The 18660-nt window shown below is 44.1% G+C and overlaps 1 protein-coding gene across 1 annotated transcript in view; it reads left to right on the top strand.

Moving 5' to 3' along the window:
* Positions 1 to 18660, top strand: part of LOC126183782 (solute carrier family 41 member 1-like) — a 65868-nt gene that overhangs the window by 13464 nt on the left and 33744 nt on the right. The gene's annotated exons all lie outside the window — the stretch shown is intronic.

Below are 18660 nucleotides of genomic sequence, written 5' to 3'. Positions count from 1 at the left end.
CGAGGTGAGAGCCCTTTATTTTTTCCCTCCTCCCCTTTCTTCTTTGACCTTCCTCCAATGGAACGTTCACGGCCCACGATCCCACAGAGGACTTAGGGCTGCTCTTAGAATCTCAGCATCTGCTTGTTCTCTGCCTCCAGGAAACAAAATTGCATCCTGACTATTACTTTGAGCCCTCGCATTTCTTACCAGTCCGCTTTGACCTTCCCCGAAGCCGGCATCTTATCTCATAGGGGAGTCATGCTGCTCATTCGGGATAACATTCATAGTCAACCCATCTTCCTGACTACCTGGCTTAAAGCTGTTGCAGTCCACATTTTCCTTTGTACCAGACTTCCTCCAGCGTATTGGGCACCCCTTTAAGCTGCTCGGTGACTTCAATGTGCACCATCCCCTTTTGGGCTCGCCCAGAAACTGAGAGGTGCCCTCTTGGTTGACCTTAATCAACTTAACCTCATCTTCCATAACACGGGATCACCCACGTCCCTTTCCAAGTGCACTCACACCTATTCTCGTTCGGACTTTTCCTTTTGTACTGCCCAGCTTGCCCATCATCTCAAGTGGTCCATTCTCCATGACACATACTCGAGCGACCATTTCTCGTATGCTATTCGATTGCTGACTCCTACCCCACCTATGTGCACACCCAATGGCAGCTTTCTAAGGACAACTGGAGGCTTTACTTCTTTCTGGCGACTTTCAGTGAACATTATTACCCCAGTTGTGAGGACCAAGCGGAATATCTTATAAACATTATTATCCCCACAGAATGTTCCATTCCTCGGACTTTCTCTTTGCTGCACCATGTCCTGGTCCCTTGGTGGACTGAGGTGGACCAGGACACAATTTGCATGCGGAAACGTGCTCTCCACATTTTTAACTGTCATCCTACGATGGCCAACTGCATTCATTACAAACATTGCATGCGCAGTGTCATTGCATTCTTCAGGATAGCAGAAAAACTTTACTAGTTCGTGGAGCAGTCCTTTTAAAAGTTCCACATGGTCTTTCGTTGTGTGGGTGAACTTCCAGCGGCTGCCTCGGACCAAGGTCCATTCCCCAATGTCTCCCCTGACAGTAGCAGATGGTCATTGAGGGCCCTACTGCTATCTCCGACAAATTGAGCTGCTATTTTGTGGAGATTTCGAGCTCCACGCACTATCAACCTACCTTCCTCCATCAGAAATGAGTGGAGGAGATTCAACTGATAACCATTTCTTCTCCGAATCATGAGTGCTACAATGCCACCTTTAGTATGAGGGACCTAGATCATGCTCTCTCTTCACCCCCCACTCCCTCCTCCTGGGGCTAGCCACTCTTTGGCGGGTTCGTGCTTGTCTACCACAGAGTCCCAGCCTTTGCAGCATCTTCTCCCTTCCGTGCCGCATGTCTATCCTCTTGCTATTCTTTTTCCCTTCCCTTGGGAAACATGTCTGGGGTGTTCTTGGGAATGTTCCACGTTTTGTCACTGACATAAGCACAGTCTCACCACTGTTTTTTGTCCTTTCTGTTTTTCCCTTCTCATCTCATTCATCTGCTTCGGCATTTGAGGTTCCTCTTTTTCTTTTTCCTCCCTGTGCACTCCTGCAGGTTGACACACGGGTCTGACGCATAACAGGGGACTGGGTAACTCGTAATTCTCAGCCTCGGGTTGACAGGTAGAGTTCGCACATACCCCTTGGTACAGGCCAGGCCCAGGGAGGGGTGACTGCCTGAGCTGCAACCTCACCACTGCCAGTTGGTCCCTCTGTCAGATGTACGGAGATGTGAACAGTCACCTAAGGTGGATGCGTTCCTTGTGAAGGGAGTCCCCAGTGGGAAGGAGCATGCCATCTGAGACACTGGCAATCATTGGGGATTTTCTCGCAATGAGCCAATCATCTACACACTCGGTGTCTACGAAATGTAAACGTAATGAGGCTAACGATTCAAAGACCCATCCAACTGCTCCATGTTTCCTCGTGGTCTCATGCACTGAAGACGATCAGTCCTTCACCATGGTAAATATGTTTATTATTCAGAAAGGTGTTGATGCAATTGCCGGCCTTGTGAAATCCTGCTCTCGTTTATGGAATGGCACTTTGCTTTTGGAGACTACTTCTGATTCTCAAGCACTAAAACTGCTTGCCACCTCACTTCTCCATGGCTATCCTGTTCATGTTGAGGCCCATAGAACTATAAATTGTTCCCAAGGTGTTATTTACACCATGCGAGCTTAAAAATGACTATGCACCCTCGGACTCTACATTGAAATATTAAAAGTTTTGTCTGGTTTCATTGTGTAGGGACTGGGATACGTAGTTGCCACATTACAGACCAAATATTGCTGAGTCTACAGTATATGATAAGAATACACACATTAATCGAATGGCCGAAGGTTTCTATCACTCGGCAGTTGCGAATTATGAGAGTAGCATGTAAATTTATAAATGAAAGATTGCAATTAAATAAAATCTGCAGGTACTATCTTAATGACTTTAAATGATGAGTACGATAGTAAAAGTACTTTTAAGAGTGTGTATATTTCCGCAAAACACTTATTGGTGTTAGTGGTCCAGGAATTAAATAAAATATAAGTTGAATAACAGGGAAACAATAGATTCCTGCTTCATATATTTAGTTATGAGCAGCAACGTAATTTGCGAGATATTCACTTCTGAACGCATACTAAGACTTCACTGCAGAAGCCACGGAAATCACACAAGAGGACAGGTCGGCACTCCGAAATATTTCTATCCTCAGCAACCATTCGCAGACTGCTCTACTGTCCAAGTTTTTCCGCCGACTGTGCGTCCATCGCGCCGTACTGTCCGCATCCAGCACTCACTCCCATGTCCTGTGCCATACCCTCCCGAACTGCCGCACTTCTTCAAACTACCTCGTGTCCTCTCTGGAAACTCCCTTCCATCTAGTCTCCCCATTCACGAGCGCTGTGATTGGCTAGAGTGCTCGCGCCATGTCTTCATGCCAACACACAGTCACAACATAATGAAACATATTCGAAATACTGGATTTACATTTAAATACTTGAAATTAAATAAATATTCCTATGGCTGGACCATAAACACACTTTAACAGACATTATTAAAGACATAAACTATTTAACTGAACATATATCAAAGGAATAGCAACAAAAGGTAGGCCAGTAGCCCAATGTTTCTGTGCTTTCTACAACACAGTAAATATTTAACCAATTTCTTCACGAATAGTATATATCGGATGTATACAAAGACATAGATGAATAAATATATTGATAAGCATGCTGCTACCATTTTTTCGTGTAACTGTGGAGTACTTGTAGCCTGACGCGATCGGCCACTTTGAACTCTAATAACTCGTGTACTATTTAAGTTACATACCTGTGATTCATACCAGTTTAGGTTTACACTAATAGCTTTCTAAAGACATGACGATCGACAAAATCGGATGAAGCGTTTATATTTTGGAAATTCGTTGCTGGTTGTTACTTTTATAATTTACCATCTGATACTAAACTTTAAACTAATAAAGATATTGAAAATCTGATTAGACGCTCAGAATCACTGAGCAAATAATAGTAATGTGCATGTTTCTTTTTGAGGTATCACGATTCATCTGGCTACTATTAATTTCTACACGAACTGTGAAATGTCTGCTATTATGGTTTCACAAAGTTCGCCATCTTTGGCACTCCTGGCATAGACATCTCATTCACTGCCACAAAACACGTCCTCATCACTGCGGAATTCCCAACCACGCGGCTGGACCATGTGCTGGGGCAATCCCTCTCATCCGGCTAACGTTCGCCACCACGCGTTTGCTGCCGGGCCCCGCCTGGCCAAGCGGCCCGTGCAGCCGCGCCAATTTAGAATATTTTCAGGGTGCCACAATTTGCCTGTTACCTCACAACCAGTCTGCTTGATGGTCTGACAGAGACCAAAATCCAGTCATACCACTGATCAGGGTGTCATTGCTGTCCATTGAGTGATGGTAGTAGATTCTACCTTAGTGCCCACTGGCACTCTTTTTCTCTCCTTTGATAGAGTGGTGCTTCTGTTCAAGATCAAAGCAGGCTATGAAATTATCACAGTCTGACCCTACAGTCTTAACCTGATGCGCTGCTACCGGTGTCGTTATTTCAACCGCAGTAAAACGTGTTGACACCCAGCCAAATGTGTAACCTGTGGTAGGGATGCGCACGAGGGCGATTGTCCACCTCCATTTCTTCATTGTGTCAAATGCAATGGTGGCCATGCTGCCTCCTCTCAAGATTGTCCCATGTATCTTGAGTGGGCTGTCCAAGAGATCTGGGTAAAGGAAATAGTGTCTTATCCTGTCGCTCGTAAGTTATTGGCCAGTTACAAACCCCGCATTCTCCCATCTGGAACCTATAGTTCTGTTGTTGTTATCCCGTGCTCCATGAAGGAGATGGCCACGTAGACATGCGACCTCAAATTCAATTCTGAAGTTGTGAAATCGCCCAGTGTCAAGGTAGCATTGCCATCTCCCCATCCAGCTGTGCAACAAGCCATCAAACTCTCGCCTCAAGGGGCGAAGCCACCAGCTACACAACCGGTAGGCTGGAAAGGACAGTAGTAGTACTCCAGTGAAGACTTCCTCCATACCTCCAGCCAAACACTACCCAAATCTTCCTATGCTAACCGGGAAGGCTCGAAGTAGTCCACAAAAGGCAAATGGTCTTCTCCTTTGCCAACTCGAAGATCCTCCTCAACGGTGTTGCCACATGACACCTTAGCCTGGCCGACCTCCATTGCACTGGTGCGCACCACCAACCTTTTTTCTGTGTTGGGCTCCACAGGCTGACAGCACAAGCAACTCGCTGCTTCTGTGGACCTCATGGAGCAAGATCCTCCTGCTTCTGTGCGCTGTAACAGCGACTCTTCTCATGCTGTCACTCTGCAGCTGCCGAGGTGACACCCCTTCATCTCTTGCTCATCATGACACTCCTCTGATGGAACGTTCGCGGTCTTCAGCCCCAAAAAGAGGACTTACGGCTGCATTTAGCATCACAGTGTCCCCTTGTACTCTGACTTCAGGAAACGAAGTTGTTTTCTCATGACTGCTTTGAGCTTTAACATTTCGTCTCAGTTTGTTTTGCCCTTCCCCCTGAAGTTGGCATTCCATCTCATAGGGGAGTCATGCTGCTGATACTGGATGATGTTCATAGTCAACCCATCTCCCTGACTGTCTGTCTTCAAGCTGTTGCAGTTTGCCTTCTCCTTCCTCACCTGACTTTTTCCCTCTGTACCATTTATATCCCTGTGTCATTTGATGTAGCCAGGGCAGACTTCCTTCAGCTTATTGAGCAGCTACCTCCCCCATTTCTGTTATTCGGTAACTTTAATGTGCATCATCCCCTTTGGAGTTCTCCCTGAACCTGTCAGAGCTGCCCTCTTGGCTGATCTCCTTCATCAACTCAACCTCTTCTTCCGTAACATTGGAGCACCCACATTCCTTTCAGACTCCTCGCACACCTATGCCCATTTGGACCTGTCCTTCTGCACTGCCCAGCTTGCCCATCATCTGTAGTGGTTCGTTATTTCTGACACCTACTCAAGTGACCATTTCCCATGTGCTATCCGTTTGCTGATTCCTACCCCACCTGCATGCACACCCAAATGGCAGCTTACAAAGGCTGGCTGGTGAGTTTGCTACTCCCTGGTGATGATTGGAGAACAGGATTTCCCCAGTTGTGATTAACAGGTGGAATACCTTAAAAGCGTTATCCTTACTGCTGCAGATGCAATTCTCTCTCTCTCTCTCTCTCTCTCTCTCTCTCTCTCTCTCTCTCTCTCTCTCTCTCTCTCTGCATTTGTAACTCTCATCCTACGATGGCAAACTCCATTCATTATAAAGAGATGCGTGGAAAATGGCATTGTGTTCTGCGGGACAGGAAGAAAGCTAGCTGGATTTCATTCACTAGTTCTTTTAACAGTTATACACATTCCTCTGTCGCATGAGCGAACTTCAGATAGCTCTTTGGAACTGACATCCATTCGCCAATTTCCAGCCTGATAGTAGCAGACGATGTTATCGTGGACCCTATTGCTATCTCCAACATCTTGGGCCACCATTTTGTGAAAATTTTGAGCTCTGCTTCCTATCACCCTGCCTTCTTCCATCGGAAACCAGCGGAGGAGGCTCGGGCGATACCCTTCTCTTCTCAGAATCATGAGTGCTTCAATGCCACCTTCATTATGAGGGAGCTAGATCATGCTGTTAGTTCATCCCGATCCTCTGCCCCAGGGCTAGACAGTGTCCCCATCCAGATGTTGCAGCATCTTTCTCTTGCAGGCAAGCACTTTCTGATTAATACATACAACCGCATCTGGACATAAGGCACATTTCCCAAAAGTTGGTGTGAAGCTAACTAAGCTCGGTAAGGACAAAAACCGTCCTAGCTACTGCCCCACCTCTCTCACCAGCTGCGTTTGCAATGTGATGGAACGTATGATTCATGCCTGGCTGGTATGGTGGCACAAGTCTCACAATTTTCTAACATCTGCATGATGCGGATTTTGAGCATGGAGTTCTGCAGTTGACCATATAGTTACTTTGTCCACCCATGTCGTGAATGGTTTTCCGCAGGAATCCCAGACTGTGGCCATATTTTTTGATTTGGAGAAGGCCTAGGATACCTGTTGGAGAACTGGTATCCTCCATACTCTTTACATGTGGGGCTTCTGTGGCTGCCTGCCCTGTTTCCTTAAGGAATTTTTAAAAGACCAAGTCTTTAGGATGCGTGTGGGTTCTGCCTTGGTGGACACCTTTATCCAGGAAAACAGTGTGCCTCAGGGTTCCGTCCTGAGCGTCGTCCTCTTTGCTATTGCCATTAACCCTGTAATGGCCTGTCGCCTGCTGGGCATCTCTGGCTCCCTTTTGGTTGACGATTTTGGCATCTGTTACAGTTCTCCACAGATATGTCTCACTGAGCGGCGTTTTCAGCGGTGTCTTGAGTGTCTTTGCTCGTGAAGCATCAACAATGGTTTTCATTTCTCCACTGACAAAACTATCTGTCTGAATTTCTGGTGGTGCAAATTTTCTCTCAGCATCTTTACGTCGTGGACCTGTTGCCCTTCCGTTCGTTGAAACTACAAAATTCCTGGGGTGAATCCCTCTGCGACCCCGGGGGTTAGAATTGGCCCGAGGTATTCCTGCCTGTTGCAAAAGGCAACGAAAAGGAGTCTCACACCTTTTGGCCTTTGTGATGGTCCCCTGTAGGGTTTGACCTTCATTTTTATAATTTTCCTGAAGAGCGAGCCAATTGGGGAATGGTGCGTTACATGGTGCATCGTGTCCATTGTGCATTGAGATCTTTAGCCCAATTTCTCGTTGTGGCATTGCAGTCCCGCTCATCCTCCATCTCTTGAGCGAGGACATCTTCCTGGGTGTGTTTTCCTCAACCCACTATGAAGTGTCGTTTCCTGTGCTGACAATGACCATGGAATTCTTTGCACCTGATATCCAGCATGGTACCCAGTCTGTTATGGTGGGTCCGCCGTGTACCCTGTTGGTTGTAACCCCCTGACTACACAGGGATCACACTGCTGATGCCAGCACAGTTAACTCACCACGTATGCCAAGTAGTAGTTGCCTGTCATCCTGGGGCATCGGGACTCCCGGCAATGGCCATCCTACCACATGGCCTTCGCTGTGGCTGGGTGGCGCCCGCAGGGAGGTCCCCTGGTCGGAGTAGGTGGCATGAGGGCAGATGACGCGTGATGAAGTGTACCACGTCGTCACATGCTGGTGATCAAATGCCAGCAGTCTCTAGATGTTTCATGTGTCAGTACAATGCTAGGAAGTATGATATTAAATCGTTCCCCTCCCTGGCCACATCATGGGAGGAACACCAGGCTAAGGATGGCAGCAAACCTTATTCGCTCCAGTACCCTGTATGTACAAGAGCTGATGGGGACTCCTTTGTCTCAATAAAGCCTCAGTTTTTTGAAGAGCATTTAGAGGACAAGTTTGGGGAGGTGGAGGGCTTGTCTGTAATGTGGTCAGGTTGTCTTGATAAAAAGGCATCCTCTGCCCAGTCACGGGCATTACTCGCTTGTGACAAGATGGAGGATGTTTCTGTTACCATCACACCTCATAAGAGCTTAAACTTGGTCCACGGTATTATATTCTACAGGGACGTTCTGTTGCAGTCTGAAGATGAGCTGCGCGCCAACTTAGAACGACGAGGAGTTGATTTCGTCCGGCCTGCCCATTGTGGTCCAGGGGATAATCAGGTTGCCACTGGTGCCTTCATCTTGGTCTTCGAGGGTGCCACTGCTGTGCAATAGCGTCTCGGTTTCCTTGTGAACTGACTGAAGGCTGGGAGGGGTGAGAGGAACTAATTTATGAAACTTGAGAGCAGGTTTCTTTCTGATTACCTGCAGCCCATGAAACTTCAAGTGACTGAGCTATGTTTAATACTTCAATAAGCATAGGATTTTCACACTGTAGAGCTCACTCTTGATGAACTTTCCTGTCAGGAGCAAGATGTATGATTGCATACTGAACCATTTGATCTGTGTAGAATTCCTTATGAATATTTGTCACAAAATTACGATGACGACTAAGTCTGTGGTGTTCTACTGCCCGTGCCTTGTATGACTGTTTTGGCCACTTTTGGGAATGGTAAAACTCCATATGAGCACCAATAATGCGAGTACATTTACAGCAATAGGTTGAAAGTAACTCTCACATCCGATCAAAAGAGAGACTTGAATGATCTTTTAAGGGGGCAAGCTGACACAACAAAAGATACACACAAAGTGAGATCCACGGCAGAAAAGAGCCTTGCCCAAGTTTATGTATGTTACCCCAAATGCCCGGAAATATTGTCGGGAGTGTTTTTAGTTAGCATCCCAGTCTTCTGCTGCATTACCATATGCAGGGAATGGTGGTGAATATGTTGTTGGCAGGGCTGCACATTATGCCCTTGTATCCATTAAACTGGAAATAATAACTGTCAGTGCCTACTGTTACTCAAAGAGAGATTTAAATACTGCCTCCATGGAAACTGAACTCAACGGACCAATGACTGAAGTGAAACTTATTGATTCTAATCCTGTACTCATTGCCAAAGTGTTCTAACCCAACAATACTGTAACTTTATTATATGACAAACCATAAACACATGAGAGACAAAGTACATACAACAGACAACACCCAAGTGGCCAGTGGAGCCTTGTGCAACAGCCTGTATAGTCATTAGTTCTAACAAGGGTGCAGCTGGGAGGCTGCGCATCCAACTGCTGTCGTACTAGCAGTATGGGTGGCCGCTTTTGGCCAAATCAAGTACAAACTTCACGCTCAAACTATGAAGTGGTGCACACACAAAGTTGGTGGTTAGAACAGTCGTATTGTCCTCCTTCCATGTATACCTTCCTGTAACTGAGGCCGTCCACAGGTAAAAGCCTTTGGCAAAGGAAACTGTGTTATCACTGCAGTCTTAAAATTCTGGTGTGCCTTTTGTGTATGGGCTTAAGAAGTCCAGGGAGGTAATTTCCTCCAATGTTTATTCTAGAAATTATCTGATGGTCCTTGCATTGTGTGTGTGTTATACATCATATTAAAAAAAAAAAAAAGCGTCATGAAATCTTTCAGGTCTTCTTAGTCAAAACTAGGAGAAAGTCCTGTAAAAACATCTGGGAATACAAAGTGTTGAGGTAAGGGCAGTTTTGTCCCATGATATTCATCTGTTAGATGATATCAGAGAGAGTGTTCATCTGTTGCTCTTGTGGATGTGGATAAACTAACTGTTCATGCAGAACTGACCTCACAAGAGGTTGGTTTATGCATTTAGCAGCTCCAGTTCTTTCTTCACTTCTTTCAGGATCATCTTCTTTTTGTCACAACTATCTCCCCAACACATCTGGCATGGAAAGTATGGTTGATTGACTGCAGTTCCTTGGACTTGTGAACACTCCCATTCCTGAAAATTGCTGTAACGATATGCTGCTTTATTCCAGTGAAATTTAAGGTCATTGAGTGCACATGACACATTCATTCATATATTAATGATTAACACTGTTGACTAAGCCATAACAGAATATCATGTCTGCCATTTCCCACCTTGGAATAATAGATCTCCATTTTCTTGTTTACATTGTTTGCACTCAGTAGAATTAGTAACCCCGATCTGATGCCAGTAAAACGCCAAAAGATGTGTAAAGAATGGCTGATCTAGGAGACAGTTGTAAGTGCTATGTCAAACAACAGCATCACAGTGAGAGAATTAAATGTTGGGACAAGCACAACCAGTAGAAAATGAGCAATGAGGATAAAAGGGAGTCAGCCCTGAAGATCAGCAAGGAGAAAACCCACACCACTGAGTACTAACAGTTTTTAATAAAATTTAAGTGGCTCCTGTCTCAAGTATTTTTTTTTTTTTTTTTAATACATATTTATAAGGCCTTTGTTTCTAGTTTTGACCAGTACTCTCTCCTCTAGGTATGTCAGACACTGTTTTTCAAATACCCTGTATGTAGACAAAGTGTAGTTTTTCTGTATTTTGAGATCACTCCAATAAATGACTGCTCATAAAGAACTAGAACGAGAAGATCAATTGTCTTATCTTTTATCTAAGTATATGTAGTATATAATGTTTGTAATAAATTTAAACTGTAGACAGGTGGCTCTTGTGTTTGGTCCATCCAGGTACATTTCACGTATTGGCCTAATGTTTGTATTTGTTAGTAGTACTTCTGTTTCATAAGACTTCAGAGTGATTTTCTCATGTTGCTTTGGGACTCAAACCAGTGGGAGGAAATATACAGATGCGAATGTTGATTAACCACATACCTGAGGAAAGTTCTCAGATATAAAATTATCAAACTTTTTAACAGTGTGTACATTGTGCAGAATATTAAACTTGATCCAGTAAGTTTTCTTGCCCCAGGTGTGCTTGCTCCACATCACCAGAGGACAGTTTTGTGGAATTTGGAAGTAATGTGGATGGGTTTTTTAGTGAGTTAGTTTGTCAGTCATCGAGGTGTCCCCAGTTGCCTCAGTTTGCAGAGAGTAATTGAGATTAGATTTACAGTCTGTTACTCAGCTTCAGTTTCTCACTAACATTTTTATGAGAATAGCTGTGTTGTCTTGATAATTGTGCCCAAGGAATCAAAATATCACCCTCAGATGAACTAATCCAGAACACTGATGAAATTTAGCAGTTTCTGTAAGATGCGTCGTAGAGGTTGTGCTATGCTTTTTTTCTGCTCTGTGTAGTAATAACTAAATTTGTAAGGCTGAGCATAAGTTCATAGCATTTTTATTTTGCTTTTTGGTGTTCTGTTTGCTATGGTTTTATTTATCAATTGTCATTTTTTATGTTTAGTTCACTGTTGTTATTTGAGTCTACATTTTGTCAATTGGAAATAGTGAGTGGAGCTGTGGACACTAGAAAATGGAGTGCCAGACATAAGCGACTCTCCATATTCAGGAAAACCTCCAGGGTTTGATAAAGGTCATTTAAAATCATTAATCATTAATGATCCACGTCAGTGTACTTGAGAACTGACAAATGTGATTAACTGTGATCATGCCTTCATTGTGCAACATTTGCATGCAGTGGGGAAGGTTTAAAAATTGGGTGTGTGGGTACCGCATGCTTTAAGCCAAAATCACAAAAATTAGTGTGTGGCCATATGTGCATCTCTACTGGCTCATCTCTGTTACATCTACATCTACATCCATACTCCGCAAGCCACCTGACGGCGTGCGGCGGAGGGCACCTTGAGTACCTCTATCGGTTCTCCCTTCTATTCCAGTCTCGTATTGTTCATGGAAAGAAGGATTGTCGGTATGCCTCTGTGTGGGCTCTAATCTCTCTGATTTTATCCTCATGGTCTCTTCGCGAGATATACGTAGGAGGGAGCAATATACTGCTTGACTCTTCGGTGAAGGAATGTTCTCGAAACTTTGACAAAAGCCCGTACCGAGCTACTGAGCCTGTCTCCTGCAGAGTCTTCCACTGGAGTTTATCTGTCATCTCCGTAACGCTTTCGCGATTACTAAATGATCCTGTAACGAAGCACGCTGCTCTCCGTTGGATCTTCTCTATATCTTCTATCAACCCTATCTGGTACGGATCCCACACTGCTGAGCAGTATTCAAGCAGTGGGCGAACAAGCGTACTGTAACCTACTTCCTTTGTTTTCGGATTGCATTTCCTTAGGATTCTTCCAATGAATCTCAGTCTGGCATCTGCTTTACCGACGATCAACATTATATGATCATTCCATTTTAAATCACTCCTAATGCGTACTCCCAGATAATTTATGTTATTAACTGCTTCCAGTTGCTGACCTGCTATTTTGTAGCTAAATGATAAAGGATCTATCTTTCTGTGTATTCGCAGCACATTACACTAGTCTACATTGAGATTCAATTGTCATTCCCTGCATCATGCGTCAATTCGCTGCAGATCCTCCTGCATTTCAGTACAATTTTCCATTGTTACAACCTCTAGATACACCAAAGCATCATCTGCAAAAAGCCTCAGTGAACTTCAGACGTCATCCACAAGGTTATTTATGTATATTGTGAATAGCAACGGTCCTATGACACTCCCCTGCGGCACACCTGAAATCACTCTTACTTCGCAAGAGTTCTCTCCATTGAGAATGACATGCTGTGTCCTGTTATCTAGGAACTCCTCAATCCAATCACACAATTGGTCTAATAGTCCATATGCTCTTACTTTGTTCATTAAATGACTGTGGGGGAACTGTATCTAACACTTTGCGGAAGTCAAGAAACACGGTATCTACCTGTGAACCCGTGTCTATGGCCCTCTGAGTCTCGTGGACGAATAGCGCGAGCTGGGTTTCACATGATCGTCTTTTTCTAAACCGATGCTGATTCCTACAGAGTAGATTTCTAGTCTCCAGAAAAAGTCATTATACTCGAACACAATACGTGTTCCAAAGTTCTAAAACTGATGGACGTTAGAGATATAGGTCTATAGTTCTGCACATCTGTTCGACGTCCCTTCTTGAAAACGGGGATGACCTGTGCCCTTTTCCAATCCTTTGGAACGCTACGTTCTTCTAGAGACCTACGGTACACCGCTGCAAGAAGGGGGTCAAGTTCCTTTGCGTACTCTGTGTAAAAGTGAACTGGTATCCCACCAGGTCCAGAGGCCTTTCCTCTTTTGAGCGATTTTAATTGTTTCTCTATCCCTCTGTCGTCTATTTCGATATCTACCATTTTGTTATTTGTGCGACAATCTAGAGAAGGAACTACAGTGCAATCTTCCTCTGTGAAACAACTTTGGAAAAAGACATTTAGTATTTCGGCCTTTAGTCTGTCATCCTCTGTTTCAGTACCATTTTGGTCACAGTGTGTCTGGACATTTTGTTTTGATCCACCTACCGCTTTGACATAAGACCAAAATTTCTTAGGATTTTCTGCCAAGTCAGTACATAGAACTTTACTTTCGAATTCATTGAACGCCTCTCGCATAGCCCTCCTCACACTACATTTCGCTTCGCGTAATTTTTGTTTGTCTGCAAGGCTTTGGCTATGTTTATGTTTGCTGTGAAGTTCCCTTTGCTTCCACAGCAGTTTTCTAACTCGGTTGTTGTACCACGGTGGCTTATAAACAACACTGACCATTCCTATGGTATATCGTTCCTGGTGACAAGAAATGGTGTCTTTATACTAACATAAGCAAAAGAAAGGAATGATTGAGCCCCATGGTTTGACAAATTCTTTGTCTCAAAACCATGTGATTTCTACCGTCGAGGAATCGAAAAGTCACCCCAGCACTAACAGGCTATTGTAAATATTGAAGGAGTATATATTGTTGATGACTACAGTCTGTTGTTTGTATCTGTCGTGTTTATTAAATACTATGAACTTTGGCACCAATCTAATAGGTACACTATACTATGAGGTATGCCTTAACGAGGTCCGAGTGAGCTTACCAGTCATTTCATAGCCCAAATTTACCTCATGGTACAAACATACGGTGGCTGGAAGTTGCACATAAGTAGTTTGCCATATCAGACTAATTGTTTTGCTGTAAAATAGCTTCTCCCAATTATGAGAGGTAAGGTTAAATTATTTTTTTATGTTTGTCAATAGACAACTGTCCACTGACTCAGTAATATCTCTTATGATGAGGACACAGAGGAGTAAGATTCTTGTGACAAGTCACAAATTGTGGCCAGGGCAATACAAAGTGGAATAACTATGTAACATTAGTTATGGCAGAGAGAGATTGAGGGAAATCCTGTTGGTGAATGTGTGGTAATCGATGTGGAGAATTATGTATGTTGTGCTTTGTGAACTGCTGCATTATGGTTGGACCACGTAGACAGCATAGATTTTGTGCTACTATGACTATTTCGTGCCTCCATCAGACTCGAGGAATCGTCCATTGTCCATTGAGAAGTTTAGTCCTTTGTTTCAGGGTGCAGTAGTATGCTGGTTTATTCTTCCCTAATATCCTTCTACAGGAGTTTCAGATTTTCCTGTCACTTCGTTCACACTTTGCTGGGAACATACAATTTTTATTCTCCCTTCCCATGTCACTGGAAGTGTCATTTGTGGGAAAACTAAACCTGATACATGGTCTTCACACTGCTCAACTTGTACATGCCTTAGTGTAGCACAGTTTTGACATATTTTTGAGCACGTTTAACACTGTGTTTGTTAGAAGCACCTGCTTTCTCTTCCAGCTTCAAGTTATTCAACTGTTGTTACAATCTTTATATGTATTAAACAGATTTTGAAATAATTTTCTTTTTGTACTAATGCTACCACATAAAATAGGGCCAGTTTAGTACTAGTTCAAAAACTTCTGACAATCATAGCCAAGACAAAATGTACCATTCTTATCCCATCTAGGTATGTTTGCTAAAAGCCAAATCAAATATAAACAGCAAAGTAATTATTTCAGCATTTACTATTTTTGAATGTTTTATTGCAACACAGTTCATCAACAATTCCAAATTTTTCACGAGTCCATTAGCTTCTTTTGTTTTAGGTAAAATTATTGAAAATTGCATTGAAATGACACTACATCACATACTACTAACTCAGTTAATTCACTCGTAGTGTCAGAAAATCAATAAAAGGGATCTCAAGTCACAATATCAGAGGAATAAACTTTCAATATTTCATGTCGACAAAAAACCTCCTTTCTACATTTTTGTTTGGGAACTGGAAGTTTGGGTACTATTTGCTCATGAGAGTAAGAGATTTCATCAACTGAAGTTGGCTATTTCCAGTATTTGCTATTTCCAGTATTTGCTATTTTTTTTCCATTCAGCATGTTTTCCCTTACCGTGCGTCCTCTTGTGTCCTCACAACTGCTTTGAGCTTCCGCATTTCTTTCCGGTGCATTTTTGACCATCCCCCTGAGGTTGGCATGCCATCGCGTGGTGGGCTGAGGTATGCACATGCAATTCACGCACAGATGTGCTCTCTGTGTTTTTAACTGTCATCCTATGATGGCAAACTGCATTCATTATAAACAGATGTGTGCACAGTGGCGTGTTCTTTGGGATAGTAAAAAAGTTGGATTTCATTCACTAGTTCTTCTAACAGTTCCACGCTTCGTTCTGTCGTGTGGGCTAATCTCTCGACAGCTCTCTGGGACCAAGACCCTTTACCAGTTTCCGGCCTGACGTAGGAGACAATGTCATCATGGACCCTGTTGCTATCTCCAACACCTTGGGCCGCCATTTTGTGGAAATTTTGAGCTCTGGCCACTATTGCCCTTCCTTCCTCCATCAGAAATGAGTGGAGGAGGCTCAGGTGATACCCTTCTCGTCTCAGAATTGTGAGTGGTACAATGCCGCCTTCACTATGAAGGAGCTGGATCACGCTCTCAGTTCATCCCGATCCTCCACACCAGGGCTAGATGCTGTCCCCATTCAGCTGTTGCAGCACCTTTTTCTTGCGTGCAACCTCTTTTTGCTTAATACATACAACCGCATCTGGGAAAAGGGTATGGTTCCCAGATGCTGGCATGAAGCCACCGACATACCCATACCTAAGCCTGGTAATGACGAACACCTTCCTTCTAGCTACTGCCCCACCTCTCTCACCAGCTGTATTTGCGAGATGATGGAATGTATGGTTCATACCTGGCTGGTATGGTGGCTCAGGTTTCACAATTTACTAACCACTGTATACTGTGAATTTCCAGCGCGCCATTCTGCATGTGATCATCTTGTCACTTTGTCCACCCATGTCATGAATGGTTCTTTTGCGGAAATCCCAGACAGTGGCCGCATTTTTAGATTTGGCAAAGGTGCATGACACCTGCCGGAAAACTGGTATCCTCTATACTCTCTACATGCGGGGCTTCCGTAGCTGCATGCCCCGTTTTTGAGGAATTTTTACAAGACGAAGTTTTCAGGGTGCGTGAGGGTTCTGTCTTCTGAGACACTTTTATCCAGAAAAACGGTGTGCCTCAGGATTCTGTCCTGAGTGTCATACTCTTTGCTATCGCCATTAACCGTATAAGCGGTCTCCTGCCGGGTACCTTCGGCTCCCTTCTCATTGACAATTTTACCATCTATTGCAGTTCTCCATAGACTTGTCTCATTGAGTGGCATCTTCAGCGATGTCTCGATGATCTTTACTCACAGAGCATAGGTAATAGCTTTCGCTTTTTGACTGACACATCTTTTGTATGAATTTCTGCCAGTGCAATTGGTTTCCCCCACCCTCTTTACATTTTTGGCCTGTTGCCCTTCAGTTCATTGAAACTATGAAATTCGTGGGGTTCTTGCTCGATAGAAAACACTCGTGGTCCTCCAATGTGTCTTACCTGGCATGCTGCTGTAAGAGTTCCCTCAGTGTCCTGTGTGTCCTCAATGATACGTCTTGGGGTGCAGATCTAACCACCCTCCTGTGTTTGTACAGGTCCCTTGTCCGTTGGAAACTAGACTATGGGTGCTTTGTTTATGCGTCTGCACATCTGTCCCTTTTACGCCGTCTCAACATTGTCCACCATCGTGACGTCCGTTTGGCCACTGACATCGCGCTCTCTCTCTCTCTCTCTCTCTCTCTCTCTCTCTCTCTCTCTCTCTCTCTCTCTCTCTCCCCCTCTCTCTCTCTCTCTAGCCTGGTTGAGAGTCTATATGCCGAAGCTGATGAACTGCCACTGTCCTATCACCGCAATTTTCTCCTCAGCAGATATGCATGCTGTTTGTCTGCCATGCATGGCCACCCATCCTATGCCTCTCCTGTAATGAGTCCTTTGATCTCCAGTGTGGGACGCGTCCCTCCTATCTGTCGCCTCCTGAAGTCTACTTTCAGTGCTTGCTTTGGCAGCTTAACTTCACACTACCTACAACTTTCCCAGTGGGTGTGATTCATTCATCACCTTGGCTTCATTTGGTAGCTCATGTTCACCTTGGCCTGCATTCGCTTCCTAAGGACACTACTCCAGCCTTGATCTATCACCTTCAGTTTCATGACCTTCGCATGGAAGTTTGCAATAGTACCTTTGTGTACACTGATGGCTCTCAGACTGACCGCGGTCTCGGGTGTGCCTTCATCATTGGCGCTGCGGTTTTTCAGTGTCAGCTTGTGGTAGACTGCTCAGTATTTACAGCCAAGCTCTTCTCCCCATATCAGGCCTCGGAATACATCTGGCGACACATGCTTTTCAGTTGTGTTCTCTGCTCAGACTCTGATTCTCTCAGTGCGCTTAAAAATATCTCTGCTGTCTACACTGCCCATCCTTTAGTACAACAGGCTCAGGAAAACTGTCACTTGCTCACTCTTGAGGGGATCCACTGTGCAGTGTATGTGGGTTCCTGGTCATGTCGGTCTGCTAGGAAACAAGGCTGCTGATATTACTGCGAAGGCTGCAGTCTTTGTACCTCATCCAACTAGTTACTATATTCCCTGCGATGATCTCTGTGTTGCTGTCTATCAGGTGGTGGTGTCACTTTGGCATAGCCATTGGTCCTTCCTTCATGGGATTAAGCTCAGGATTATTAAGCCTCTCCCAGGGGCTTGGACGACATTCTCACAGCACTCCCACCTGGAGGTCATTTTAACTAGGTTGCGTATAAGGCACTGTCTTTTTAGCCATCACCATTTGTTAAGTGGTGCTCCCCCACCACTTTGTGCACATTACCCCCAAGTTTTAATTGTCTGCCATATTCTGATGGAATGCCCATTTTTTAACTGTTTACATTCCCATAAGAGGAAGTGCCACAATGTGAGCCGTGAACATTTTTTCCTCCTCTGATGTGAAACATGTTCTGTAGTTCACTCGTACTTCTGCTGTTCGCTTGATCTTCTTTATTCCCAGTATTAAAGTACTCAGTGCAATTTGGAATCTGAGGATAAATAAAGAGAATATACGTAGTACCAATTTTAAAATGACATAAATACTGTAGTCTTAAAGCAAGAAGTTAATTTACATTTATGTATACTGTAGAACATAGCTACAGAGGTTTTGTCAGCAACTCACCTTTCAGATGCCTCACGAAAGCTGATTTTCCTTTCCTTCATTTGATCAAGAGCTTTATTCGAAGTTTCACTGGTGTATTTTCGGTAAGGTCTTGAATCTAGTTCATGCCTATATCACTGTGGCATTATTTCTGGATTGAAAAATGTAGTTTTTTTTAAATGGAAATACATGTGTACTAAACTCGCCCCACTGGTTTTCCAAGTCAACAAGTTTACTAA

The sequence above is a fragment of the Schistocerca cancellata genome, chromosome 4 (genome assembly GCF_023864275.1).
Source record: "Schistocerca cancellata isolate TAMUIC-IGC-003103 chromosome 4, iqSchCanc2.1, whole genome shotgun sequence".
NCBI lineage: Eukaryota > Metazoa > Arthropoda > Insecta > Orthoptera > Acrididae > Schistocerca > Schistocerca cancellata.
This window is presented reverse-complemented; position numbering and strand designations above follow the sequence as displayed.